The sequence below is a fragment of the Heterocephalus glaber genome, unplaced genomic scaffold (genome assembly GCF_053883595.1).
Source record: "Heterocephalus glaber isolate CG9 unplaced genomic scaffold, H.glaber_assembly_v1.0 deba00001564, whole genome shotgun sequence".
Lineage (NCBI taxonomy): Eukaryota > Metazoa > Chordata > Mammalia > Rodentia > Bathyergidae > Heterocephalus > Heterocephalus glaber.
In genome coordinates, this window is record NW_028258351.1 from 13,036,326 (window position 1) to 13,048,554 (window position 12,229).

A 12,229-nucleotide genomic window follows, 5' to 3' on the forward strand; every position below is an offset into this window, starting at 1 on the left:
AGCACAGTGACTGGTCCATAAAAGATGCTCTGGAAATGTTGCTGGATGGATAAATGGGCAATTAAAGGCAGGCATCTCATCAGTACAGGCTAATACCTAGCATTATCCCCCTGCAAGGAAACCATTCCAGCCCCCCAAAAAGAAATTTGAGTGAGTGGGGCCAGAAGTATATAGATGCATGGCTTCGTCTGGGTTTTTGAAATATGAAAAATAGATTTCTGATTTTTCTCTTTCACTATTGTATGTAGCTGTGTGGTGGATCATGGGAAACATACAGAAGGAGCTCTGGCTTATTGGACTAAAAGGAGGCCAAGTGCTCTGAAGCAAGGAGAAGAGAGTTTGAGATATAATCACTAATTTCCACCAGTGTGTATTTGGGAGTACATCTACAACCTAAGGCACAAATATCTATGGCACAGATTATGTATTACATAAACCAGTGGCACTTGGAAATACATAAAATTTTATAATGAGGATGTGTTGTTCATACATATTCATAAGGTCTTCAGTTAGCAAGAGGACACACCTGTGGGAGTAATCTATGATTCCAATATCTGTTAGTCCTTGTCTTACACATTCAACAGAAAAGAGGCATTTTACACACACACTCACAACTGATTTTCTCTCTCTTGGTACTGGGGATTGAATCCACAGCCTTCACACTGAGCTATATCCCCAGCCCTTTTTTACTTTCTATGTTAAGACAGGATCTCACTAAGTCACTAAAGTTGCCCAGGTTAAGCTCGAATTTATGATGCTCCTGCCTCAGTCTCTCAGAGTGCTGGGATTATGGGTGTGTGCCACCATACCTGCTCTCTCTCTTTCTTTTCTTTTTCTTTTCTTTTGAGACAGGGTCTCACTATGCAGTTGTTTGGCCTGGAATTCACTAGATCGCCCAGGCTGGCCTTGAACTCTCAGCAATTCTCCTGTTTCAGCTTACCCAGTGCTGGGATTACAGGCATGCACCATGACCCGTGGCTTGTTCTCTCTTTCTTTCTTTCTTTTTTTTTTTTTGGTACCGGGGATTGAACTCTGGTCCTTGCACTTGTGAGGCAGGCAATGGAACCACTGGGCTAAATCCCCAGCCCTCTCTCTTTATTTCTTAATAGAGCCTCAGAATTTAAGGATCCAGACTGGAAACAGTCTACCACTGAGCTACATCTCCACTCTCACCCATAATCCACTTGAAGGAAGAAAAGATACTAGTATGTTCGGACCAAGGAACAAAAAGACAGGAGAGGCCTTTTTCAATTTTGCTGAGTAGACATGGAGAGGTGTTCTTTTCTGAGTTGTGGGAAAAGGAGTTGGCAAGAATAAAAGGAACTTATCATCAACCTCTCTACAGGAACTTGGAGCACAAGGCCATGCAAGGTGGTGTGCACATGAGTACACGTGTGGTACTGACACACATGTAGAATTGTGTGTCCCTTTAGCAGTGAGCATGGAGGGGCCCCAGAGAGAGGAAAGGTCATTTCACACTGGGGCAGGTGAAAAGCAACTGGCTCCTGAGCAAGCTGAGAGGCTTTGTCTGCTTTCAAACAGAAGATGCCCCCAGGGCACAGCCAAATAAAGGCAGTTTTGTTACTGTCTTGGGGCCTGGTGCCTTGGCCTGGAGACCTGGGAAAACAAGGGTTAAGTGAACAGTGCAAGAGTCCCAGCCTAGCTGCAGGACACAGCAGAGGTGCAACAAGTGTCCACTGAAAGCTTTACTAGTGCAGGAATAAAAGGATCAGTTTTGCACAGGCTGCACAGGGCCAGGGCTCTGGCCAAGGGGAGGCACTATTCGGAGGCTACCTCTGGTCAGGGTGTGAGACTTTTTCATGTGATTAGCAGTTGATCCAAAGAGAGGCCCGGTCACCCCAGAGACAGTGAGTGCTATCACAGGGCAGCGCAAAAGGTGGTGCAAACAACTCCTGGAGGGAAGGTGGTGGGTCATTGGGTGGGCCCTGCAGCCTTGGGAATTCGGGGTTAGTGAGGTGATGAAGGTGGTGACGGTAACATTCATAACTCCCACCACTGAAAACCCAGGCCCTCTAGCACACTGGGCAAATGCTGTTCCCTTGAGCCGCATTCCCAGCCCTTGCCATCAAGCTCTCACAGTGGGCCAGGCCTTGGGCTGGGGGCTTCCCCAATATGATCTCATCCAGTCCTCACCAAAGGACTATGATGATCTTCCCCTTTGCACACAAAGCCACTGCAGCTTAGGTTGCACTGTCTAATAAGCAGCCGCTGGCCCCGTAGTTGATTTAGCTCAGTGGTTCTGCTGCCTGACTGGCAAGCGCAAGGACCTGAGTTCGATGCCCGGTACCAAAAAAAAAATTAAATTAAGTAATAGTAAATGAAATAAAAAGTGCAATGCCATGTGACTAGAGGACAGCACAGCTACACAATATTTCTGTAGTACAGATAAGTTTACTGGCTTGTATTAGCTTACAGATTTGCTCCCTTGTCCAAGATCATATTTGTAAAAATCAAGAACCCAAGTGACAGTCATCATGACTGGTACCATGGAGGCTGCTGCATGAATCTGGCGAACCAGCACTTCCAAATTTGGTTTTCACTCAGCTACTGATTTCCAAAGCTATCCTAGGAAATTATTTCATCCTTCCCCCCAAAAAATGTGGAAATGGAGACTATAGCAGATTAGTTTTGAATTGGTAAAACCAAGACAAAGCAGAGGAGAGCTTCGATTTGTTATGGTTACTTCCTTTTGGAACTGTAGCAAGGTGTCTGAGTTCGTGCCTAGTTGATGGAGCATCATTCATTCAAAAAATGTATGTTGCGCTCCATCTAATGCCAGGCATTGTTCCAGGCCCCAGAAAACATGCTTGCCTTTCTTTTTGCCTGCCGGGGTCGTTAGAGTGGGTCATTTCTACAAACCAGGCTTTAGATTTGGGTTTAGAGACTTGAAGCTGATCAGATAAAAGCCAGTGCTGTTTGTTATCCAGTAACAAGGAGCCCTCCAGACCCGTTCGGTGGCGAGGATGACCATCCAGAAGGCAGTCACCTCCATGTGACCTCGGGCCGGGACTCTCCAGCCGGCGGCAACAGGTCCCAGGTCCGCGCGGGGCGGGGCGGGGCGGGGCGCGGCGGGTACCCGTGGCCGCCGCCAGAGGGCAGCCAGGGAGCGCGCGCGGGCGGAAGGGCCGGACCCCCAGGTAAGTGTGACTAAAGTGGGGCTGGCCCTTTTCGGGGCTCAGGATCTGAGGGCCGAGGAGTGCGTCTGACTGCGGCAGGGGCCAGAAGGGGCGCACAGGGCGGTTCTAGAGCAGTGGCTGGGATCTAGGAGCTCGGCGCGCCCGGGTTGGGGGCTGAACCTCGGGGAGTGGCGGGGCGCGGGCAGGGCCTGGCGCCGAACAGCTCTCCCCTGCCGCGCCCACCGACAGCCTTGCCCTGACTCCAGGGCCGCCCCGGAGCTGCCTGGGACCGCGCCTGCCTCCAGCCCCCCCACCCCCACCCCCGCACGCCTCGGCGCCGGGTTGGTAGAGGGGCGCGGACCCTCAGCGGTACCAGTGGTGGCCCCCGGCGGGGGGGGGGGAGGGGTGGCGCGGCGACGAGTGACACCAGGCGGCGCTGGGGTGAGCGCTCCAGGCGAACGAGTCCACAAGTGCAGTGTTTACCCAGCGCCCTCCTGCGCACACGTGCGCGGGAGGGGCCCCGGGGCCAAGGCGGCGGCGGTGTGGGGTGGCGCCCAACCTGCTCTCTGCGATTGTCCTGCCGGCGTGGAGATCCAGCGCCCCGCAGGAATGGCGTGGTGCTTGCCTTATGCCCATGGTTAGGGGCACAGGAGCGGAAACTTGATGGCACGTTGGCACCCCGGGGTTATGGGAGATGAGAGACAGGGTTCCCTGTGCGCCCCCCCACCCCTTTCAGCCTGACAGCCCCGGCCCGGATTTGTTTTTCGCTCCCGAAAACCATTCGCAGCGGTCGGGCAAGGTTTGGGGAAGCGCTGCAGTCCGTCCAGGGCCCCTCTCCGTGCTCAGGGGGACAGTCCTTGGCTTCCAGTAGTGCGGAAGCCTCCTTGCCTGGGCTACAGAGAAGATTGTGCTGAGAGATCTCGAGTTCTAGCCCTGCCTGGTTCTGAGAGGGCAGAGCGACCTGTCTGTCACACCCCAGGGGTTGCCCCGGGGAGAGAGGTGTGAGGCTGCAGGTGGTGTCCTGTCCTAGTGAGATCAGAGCAAGGGGGATCCAGGTGAATGATCAATGTCACCTCCATCTTTGCAGCAGGGAACCTTTGATCCTTCCCGCAGTGTGTGGGGGTGTGTGAAAGGGGTGTCCCTGGAGACCTCGGTAAGAGAGCACTGACAGGGCCAGTTCTGCAGTCCAGGCTCTGCCTCGCCCCCTCACCTGGAGAGATGTGCTTCACCTGGTCGCCAGGCACCTCCATCTCCCTGCCTCCGACAACCCTTTTGGACTTCCATGGGGCGGGGGGGGGGGGGATCCTGTGTCTGAGCCATAAGGTTGGCTTCCTCTTTGTCTCTCACTGTCACATTTTCCCAAGTCCTCTGCACCTGCTGCCTCCTTCACTCCCCTCCACCTAATCCTCTGCAGACAATGCCCTGCCACTTCTCTGAAACTGCCTGGCTGCTTTCCTGGGAGTCTCTTGTTTCCAGACACTGCTCTTCTGTGGGCCCTGAGTCCTCCAGGCCCTAGGAAGCCCATCACTGTGTGCCCTGTCCTCCTAGGAGACACTGCTGTCATTTCTGAGCATAGCCACTCTGCTGGCTTTGCGTTTCCTTCTCTATTGTTCTTCCTCTTCTGAGCTGTCCCTCTTTGCTGGGACAGGTTTTTCAGGCCATGGGTTTGTTTCTCACGAGACTCTCTCCAGGAGCCCTCTGGGAACACCCGTCTGGTGTGTCTAGCTTTGTCTGACACACTCTCCTGGGACGCTGCAGGGTCACCACAGACTCAGCTTGTCTATGTCTGGGCTCCTCCTCCCAGGCAGCTTTCCCCTCACTTCTCAGCAGTGAGTTCCCACCTGCTGTCACAGGTGGGCACCCTTGCCTCCCAAGTGCCTTGCTTCTCCCTTGTATTTTTTTTTCTTTCTTTCTTTCTCTCCCTTGTCCTTTGTGAGCTGCTCTTTGGGTCCAGGCACAGCTTAGGACAGAGAACAGTTTCTTAGCTAGTCTCTCTGCTGCCAGCCCCGTGCAGCAGTCTGTCTGACATGTCACCTCTGAATGATGGTCCCTTTTACTTTGTTACAGAACCCCTCCCCTGAGAAATCTTTAGAGCCTCTGGATTTCTTCCCTTGCAAAGCTCAGCTTCTCCAGCTTCATGTGAAGCTCTTGGTCATGTAGCCTCCCTCTCACAGCAGGTTCTAGCTCCACACCTTCTTAACTCCCTATTCTGGTTCCCCACTTGCCCCTGCCCTGTGGTGCTTGGCTCAGGCACTGTTTCCCAGCAAAGCTGAGCCTCCCCTTGTTACATTAGGCCCTATGCACCATTTCCTGGCCCTATGCCTTTGAGCTACCACTGTCTGCTGATTTGCAGCCCCTCCTGTCCCTGACTGGATATTTCCCTGGATCCCCAGGACTGGGCACCCAATAAAGGCTTTCCCACCCCAAACTTCCAAAAACACCCCCTTCAACCCCATTATTCTTGAGTCCAGTTCAAATTTCCTCTTCCTCCAAGACTGTTCCCCTCTTCCAGATTCCAGCCCATCTACTCCTGCCACACTCATTGATGGATTGGTTACAGGTTGCACAACATAATTTAATACTTTGTTTTCTGCTGTTAGTTTCCCATATCAGGAGACTGAGACATGCTTTTCCGGCTTTTAACCGCAGCAGCTGTTTATTGAGTGGGTTGTTCTGTGTCCTGCACCGGGCAGCATGCTGATCAGTCCAGGCACTCCCTCATTTTGTATTGTCCTTGCAATACCTGGAGAGGTAGGCATTAGGATTATTGTGCTCATTCTACCCATGAGGATGCAAACTCAAGAGAGGGTCAGGAACCTGCTTCAACCACGAAGCTTGCAGGAGAGCAAAGCTGAGGTTGGAATTTGAGTGCCTCTCAAGGCTGTTTTTAGGTACGCACTATGATTTCTGTTTGTTCAGGAAACAAGTATGTTCTACATTTTCTGTGTCCCCTCAGCACCTGGCCTAGATGTACAGGACATGCTAGTGACTTGGCTTATTGGTTGCTTGGGACTCCACTGGATTTGAGGAAAGGACTTTGTCACAGACAGATGGTTAATGGTGGGACTGGTGACTCAGGGAGGCTGTGACATCCGCCAGCCCCAGAGGCCTTGGAAACCGGCTGTTTTCCAATCCAGCTTTAAGAATTTATGGAATAAAGAGAGAGCCTTGCAAGGGTCATTGGGTCATTTCTGTCCAGGAAGGCACTTTTAAATGCCTTTTTTGGTAAACAAAACTAATCACCCCCCTGCACTGGAACACCTTCAACTAAGTTTATTTAGGAGATGTCCTCCTGCAGGTCACTGTTGTATGAAAATGAGCTCCTGCTGTGAAATCCTGTTACCATGGCAACTAGTAGTGTGAGGCCCAAGTCTCTTGCTCTTAGGTCTCTGCACTGTAAGCTTCGAGGAGCTTTTTCTGTTTTTGTCACCAAAAAAAAGTAAACAAAACACTGCTCTGCACTCTCTTTGCAGAGACATTTAAACATTTTAGTTTTCCAGGCATTGACTTCTGGGTACTGTCAGTGCCCCAGCACGTTGTTACCAGGCTGCTGACACCATTAATGATGACCCTGCAACAGTAACCCTGGTTTAGGTCACATTTTGAGTGATATCTAGTGTCCTGTGGATACAAGGACAGTAGCTGCAGCTGCCAGGCCACGCATTTCAGTGCTGGAAAGAGGGACAGGGTGTTGTCTGTGTGTGTGTGTGTGTGGGCTTGTTGGTGCAGCCCTGCTCCAGGTGGAGGTGATAGAGTTGCTGTGTCCTCCTCTGAGGTCCTTGCTCATGGACATCCTGGCAGGGCCACCTGGAGCTGGGTACCTTGGGAGTGTTAAGAAAGACAAGTTCCTTTGCCAGTGATCGTAGCTAATGACATGGACTCAATGCTCAGTGTACAGACCCTCTTCCTTTATTTACTTCTCAACTGAGTGAAGTTAGAAGTACCACTATCATTCTCATTTTACTGGTCAGGAAACTGATACCTAGAGATTGTCACACAGCAAGGACACAATAGAATTGTGCTTTAGTCCTAGGAAGTTTTACTCCTTTTTTAATTATTATTATTACTTAAATTCTTTTATTGGTACATTTTAGGTATACAACACATTTACATTTCTCATTGGGAACTTGTACCTTTACATGATGCATCTTGGTTATTTTTTCTCCATTCCTAGCCCTCCCTTCACCCCTTCCACCCTTCCCTATATACAAAGACTTTGTTTCCATTTTTTCCATTTCTCATCATTCTTCCTTTCCTTTCTTTCCTTTCCCCTGCCCCTCCCACTACCCCTACCCATTTGGACCTTTTCTTGCTATTTTGCATTATTGATTATTCATTCTAATCGTTGGTACATTTTAGGTATACAATGTAAGGAAGTTTTACTCCTATAGCCAGTACCCTGCTCGGTGTGCTGTAGATGGAAAGAACTATGTTTAAAGAATGAAAAGGTAGGGTTGGGGATGTAGCTCAGTGACGCCGTGCCAGCCTGGCAAGTGCAAGGACCTGAGTTCAATTCTCAGTACCAGGAAAAAAAAAAAAAGAAAGGGTGAACTGGAGAGGTGGAACAGATTGACTTTCTCTTGATTTGAAGCTCAGGTCAGTAATTTTCAATATTTTAAAGTATCTTATAGAGGGCATAATGCAGTGAAAAGGCATGTATGAATGAATGTTCATAGTAGCACTGTTTGTGATAACCAAAAACTGGAAATCATCAATGTCCATCAGTGGTAGAATGGACACATATTTTGGAGTGAATGTAGACAATAGACCATGACACACCGAGAATGAACAGTCAACAGCCACATGGTAAAGCATGGATGAATCACACATACGGAACACTGAGCAAAAGAGAAGAACCTGTTGTAAAAAAGCACATACTATATGATTCCATTCATCTAAAGTGCAAGAAAGGCAAAAGAGACTTAAGGTATTAGCAGTCCGGGTATTAGTTTCCTAGAGGCATGAGGAAGGCTCTGGGAGTTGGGTGATGCGTGTTTTATTTATTTTTCTTTTCCTGGTACCAGGAATCAAACTCAGGACCTTCCACCTGCCAAGCAGGCAAGGTGCCACTGAGCTACATGCATGGTGGTGTTTTGTTTTGTTTTTAAAGAGGTGGAATCTTGCTATGTTGCCCCCGCTGGCCCCTAACTCCTGGGCTCAAGCAATCCTCTTGTATCAGCCTGCCAAATAGTTGGGACTACAGGTTTGTACCATCACTCCTGGTTTGTTTTTTAAATCTAGGTGTTGGTTTGCATAGGTATGTCGATACTGTCAGAATTTGGTTGGTGTGTGTGTGTGTGTGTGTGTGTGTGTGTGTGTGTTGCTGGAGATCAGTCCTCATGCCTACTAGGCAAGTACTCAACCACTGAGCTACATCTCTAGCCCAGCATTCATCAATGTGGATATGTATCCTTCTCTGAATGTTCTACTTCAATAAGAGTACCAAAGCAGGGGAAAAAGGCAGCATGAGCCTAAAACCAGAATGTACATGCAGACCTCCTTTCCCTTTGGCCTCACTGTACAGGACCCTTGGATTTCTTGTGATGGACGCAAAGTGGCATGAGGGTGGCACAAAGGTTCTGGAGGGCAGTGTGGGGATGTGAGAGGAGAGCCAGGGTCAGCTGTTTTCTTCCAGACCCTTCCACTACCTGGCTATAGGGGGAGCTTGCTTAGCTTGTGGGTGGTTGCTTGGGGTGGACCCTGTGCCTGACACCTCCCTGATCTCACTCCCTGGATACTCTGGGGATGAGTGAGGGCTATGTATTGCCTTCTGCTCATTGTGGGAAGTCAGGTCAGCCTGAAGATACTATCAAATCCAGGTGGCACTTCAGCCCTGCACAATCATCCTCAGTCCTTTAACAGCAGCGAGCTGCCTACAAAACACCAGCAATTCAAGGACTTCGCCAGCCTGTAGAGTAGCGGCATTTGCTGCGGGAGCGGCTTCTTCATTCACACGGCAGTTATATGCTGCTAAAAATACCGGAGCACTTTATGTAAGAGCGCAGTTCCATAGTTGGCACCTTATGTAAAAGCACTTCTTCTATACCCTGGACCATTAATCAGCTGCATCTTGCTGTGACCACTGTAGGCACTACCATTAGATTAGTGGTAGGTTGGCCTGGTGAAGAGGGTAAATGATCATTGATATCCTGCCCTGCTTGACTCATGAAGCTCCTGTCTGATTTACTCGTTGGTGCATTATTGTCTTTGGGCCTGTCCTGTCCAGGCAGTTGATACTAGGGTTTGCTAAGCTTCCCTTTGCTTTTTTTCCCGGCCCCCATTCACTGATGTGTATCCTCTGACTGGAGATAGAGATACAGCACCTTGCAGATAGAATGGTCTCCTTCCTGGTTCAAGAGTCCTTTCCATCAGAAGCCAGGGTGGGTGACCAGGTGGTCATTTGGCCTGTGCTTTGAATCCTGTCAGTAATGGGGGGGAGCCCATCTCATTATTGGATAATGATTTGAATATTAAAGAAGAATGGTAGGACAAGACCAAGGCACAGAATAAGCCGCTAGGACAAATCTCATAGGGCTCAGATCTTCAAATGCATGGGATCTGAGGCTTGGAAAAGAGCATCACAAATGGATGCAGTTTGAAAGGGTCTGTTAAAATACAAAAGGTGGCTTCCTTACAACATAGTAATTTTACATGTCAGGAGCTACCTTGAAGAAACTAGCACAAACTAGGGATGTAGCTCAGTACAGTTGTACTTAGCATGTTTGTGCCTCTGAGTTCAACCCTGAGTACTGAAAAGAAAGGAAGAAGGAAAGGGAGGGAGGGAGGGAAAGAAGGAATGAAGGGAGAAAGGAACTTTGGCACCTTCTCTGGGGCAGCCGTTGTGCAATCCACAGTGGTATCTGCTGGTGGTGTGGTGGAATATGTGATTATAAATTCATATTTTCATACCTTGGAATACTATGCAACTTTGAAAAGAAACAAGATCTTTATATAACAATGTGGATGAATCTCTTAAGATTGTAAGGTGAAGAGAGCAAGTTGCAGTGATAAATGCGGGATGATAGTCTTTATAGAAATGTCTATGTGTGCTGAGGATGTAGCTCAGTGGGAGAGTGCTTGCCTTGGAGGGAAGAGGCCCTTGGTTCCATCCTCAACACTGAAAAAAAAAAAAAAAAAAAGAAAGAAATGTATATACATGGTTCTCCCTGAATACAAACATATGTAATATACATACATGTAAAAGGGCTGGGGATGTAATTCAGTGCGAAGGCCCTGGGTTCAGTTCCTAGTGCAGCAAAAAACAAATGGGAAAAGATCTCATAGAGCCAGGCACAGTGTTGTACACTTGTAATCCTAGCACTCTGAGAGGCTGAGGCAGGACGATCATAAGTGTGAGTCCAGCCTGGGGACTTTAGCAGTTTAGCAAGACTATCAAAATTTTATTTATTTTTAATTTTTAAAAAGTGAGCTAAAGATATAATAGCTCAGTGTGAAGGCTCAAGGTTCAATCCCCAGTACTGGGGAACAAAGAAGATCTAGTAGAATATCTGTTATCTATAGGGGAAAGAAGAAAAAGAAATAGAATTATATGTTTGTGTGTTTGTGCGTATGTAGGTGTGAAGATCAAAGAGATATTTAGTCATCTCTGTGATAAATTTTAAAAAATAATTTTATTACAGTATAATTTTTTTAGTGTAGGGAATTGAACCCAAGGCCTTATATGTGTGAGGCACATACTCTACTACTGAGCTACAGCCCCAGTGCTTGAGATATAATTTCTATACCACAAAATTCATTCATTTTGTGGGTATAATTCTGCTTTAAATTCTTAAAAAGAAAAGTACTTTCATAATTAAAAAATAATGTCTAGTCTAAACCCCTTCCTGATACTAGAATTCCTCCCTCCATCCATTCCTGAGTCACAGCTCATGGCACGTTTGGCCTTTTCGGGCAACTTTGGTAGGCAGCAGATCTTCCCTCTTTGAGCTGAAATTTGCCTCTTTGTCACTCTGTCTTTGAGCTTGTCCCTTTAAAGCCATCTTGAATAAGATTTTCCTTTCCCACAGGGCAAGATTTTCACTGGTTCAAGATTCTTGTTATGCCCTCTTCCTCTGGGCATCTTCTGTGATTCCTCGCAGAGTCTGTAGGGTAATACGAGTCACACATCTAGGACTCTGGTGTACATGAGATGCATGTGAGCTTCTTGTGCTGGGCTCTGGCTAGCCCATCAACCATCCTCCTAAAGACTGTGCACACCTGGCTGTCTGGCTCAGATGTTGCTTGATCATGATATAATAGTTCTTAAAAATAATGTTCTCTTTAAAAAAAGTATAGCTGGACATGATGGTACACACCTCTAAGCCTAGGACTGTGGGAGGCTGAGGCAGGAGGATTGCAAATTTGAGCACAGCCAAGGCAACTTAATAAGTTGAAGCCTTAACCCCTAGTGTGGGTGTATTTGGAATAAGGAAGTAATTAGGGTTAAAAGAGGTCATAAAGGTAGGACCTCAATGTGATAGGATAACCATCCTTATAAGAAGAAACAGGAAAAAAACTGCCAAAAGACTTCTAGACTTAATTGACAGATTCAGTAGAGTAGCTGGATACAAGGTCAACACTCAAAAAACAATAGCCTTCTTGTACACAAATAACAGACTCACTGAGAGAGAAATTAGGGAAACAATTCCTTTTACAATAGCATCCAAGAAAATGAAATATCTAGGAATCAATCTAACAAAGGAAGCAAAAGACCTCTACACTGAAAACTACAGCACTCTGAAAAAAGAGATCAAAGAGGATACAAGAAAATGGAAAGACATCCCTTGCTCCTGGGTAGGAAGAATCAATATAGTGAAAATGGCCATATTTCCAAAACTACTATATAGATTCAATGCAATACCAATTGAAATTCCAACAATATACTTCACAGAACTAGAGAAAACAATCCAAAAATTCATTTGGAACCATAAGAGACCTAGAATAGCTAAAGCAAGTCTGGGCAATAGAGACATGGCTGGGGTTATCACAATCCCCAACTTGAAACTATACTACAAAGCTACTGTGATAAAATCAGCATGGTACTGGCAAAGGAACAGACCTGAGGAGCAGTGGAATAGACTAGAAGATACAGA

General features: G+C 47.6%; 1 protein-coding gene across 2 annotated transcripts in view; it reads left to right on the forward strand.

Moving 5' to 3' along the window:
- Positions 1-3,080: 3,080 nt before the first annotated feature.
- The window catches only part of Rph3al (rabphilin 3A like (without C2 domains)), a 150,057-nt gene continuing 140,908 nt past the window's right edge, over positions 3,081-12,229 (forward strand). For both annotated transcript variants that reach the window (XM_021238217.2, XM_087191963.1), the window contains exon 1: positions 3,081-3,158. The gene's annotated coding sequence lies outside the window, so the exon portion shown is untranslated. The remainder of the gene's footprint in view (positions 3,159-12,229) is intronic.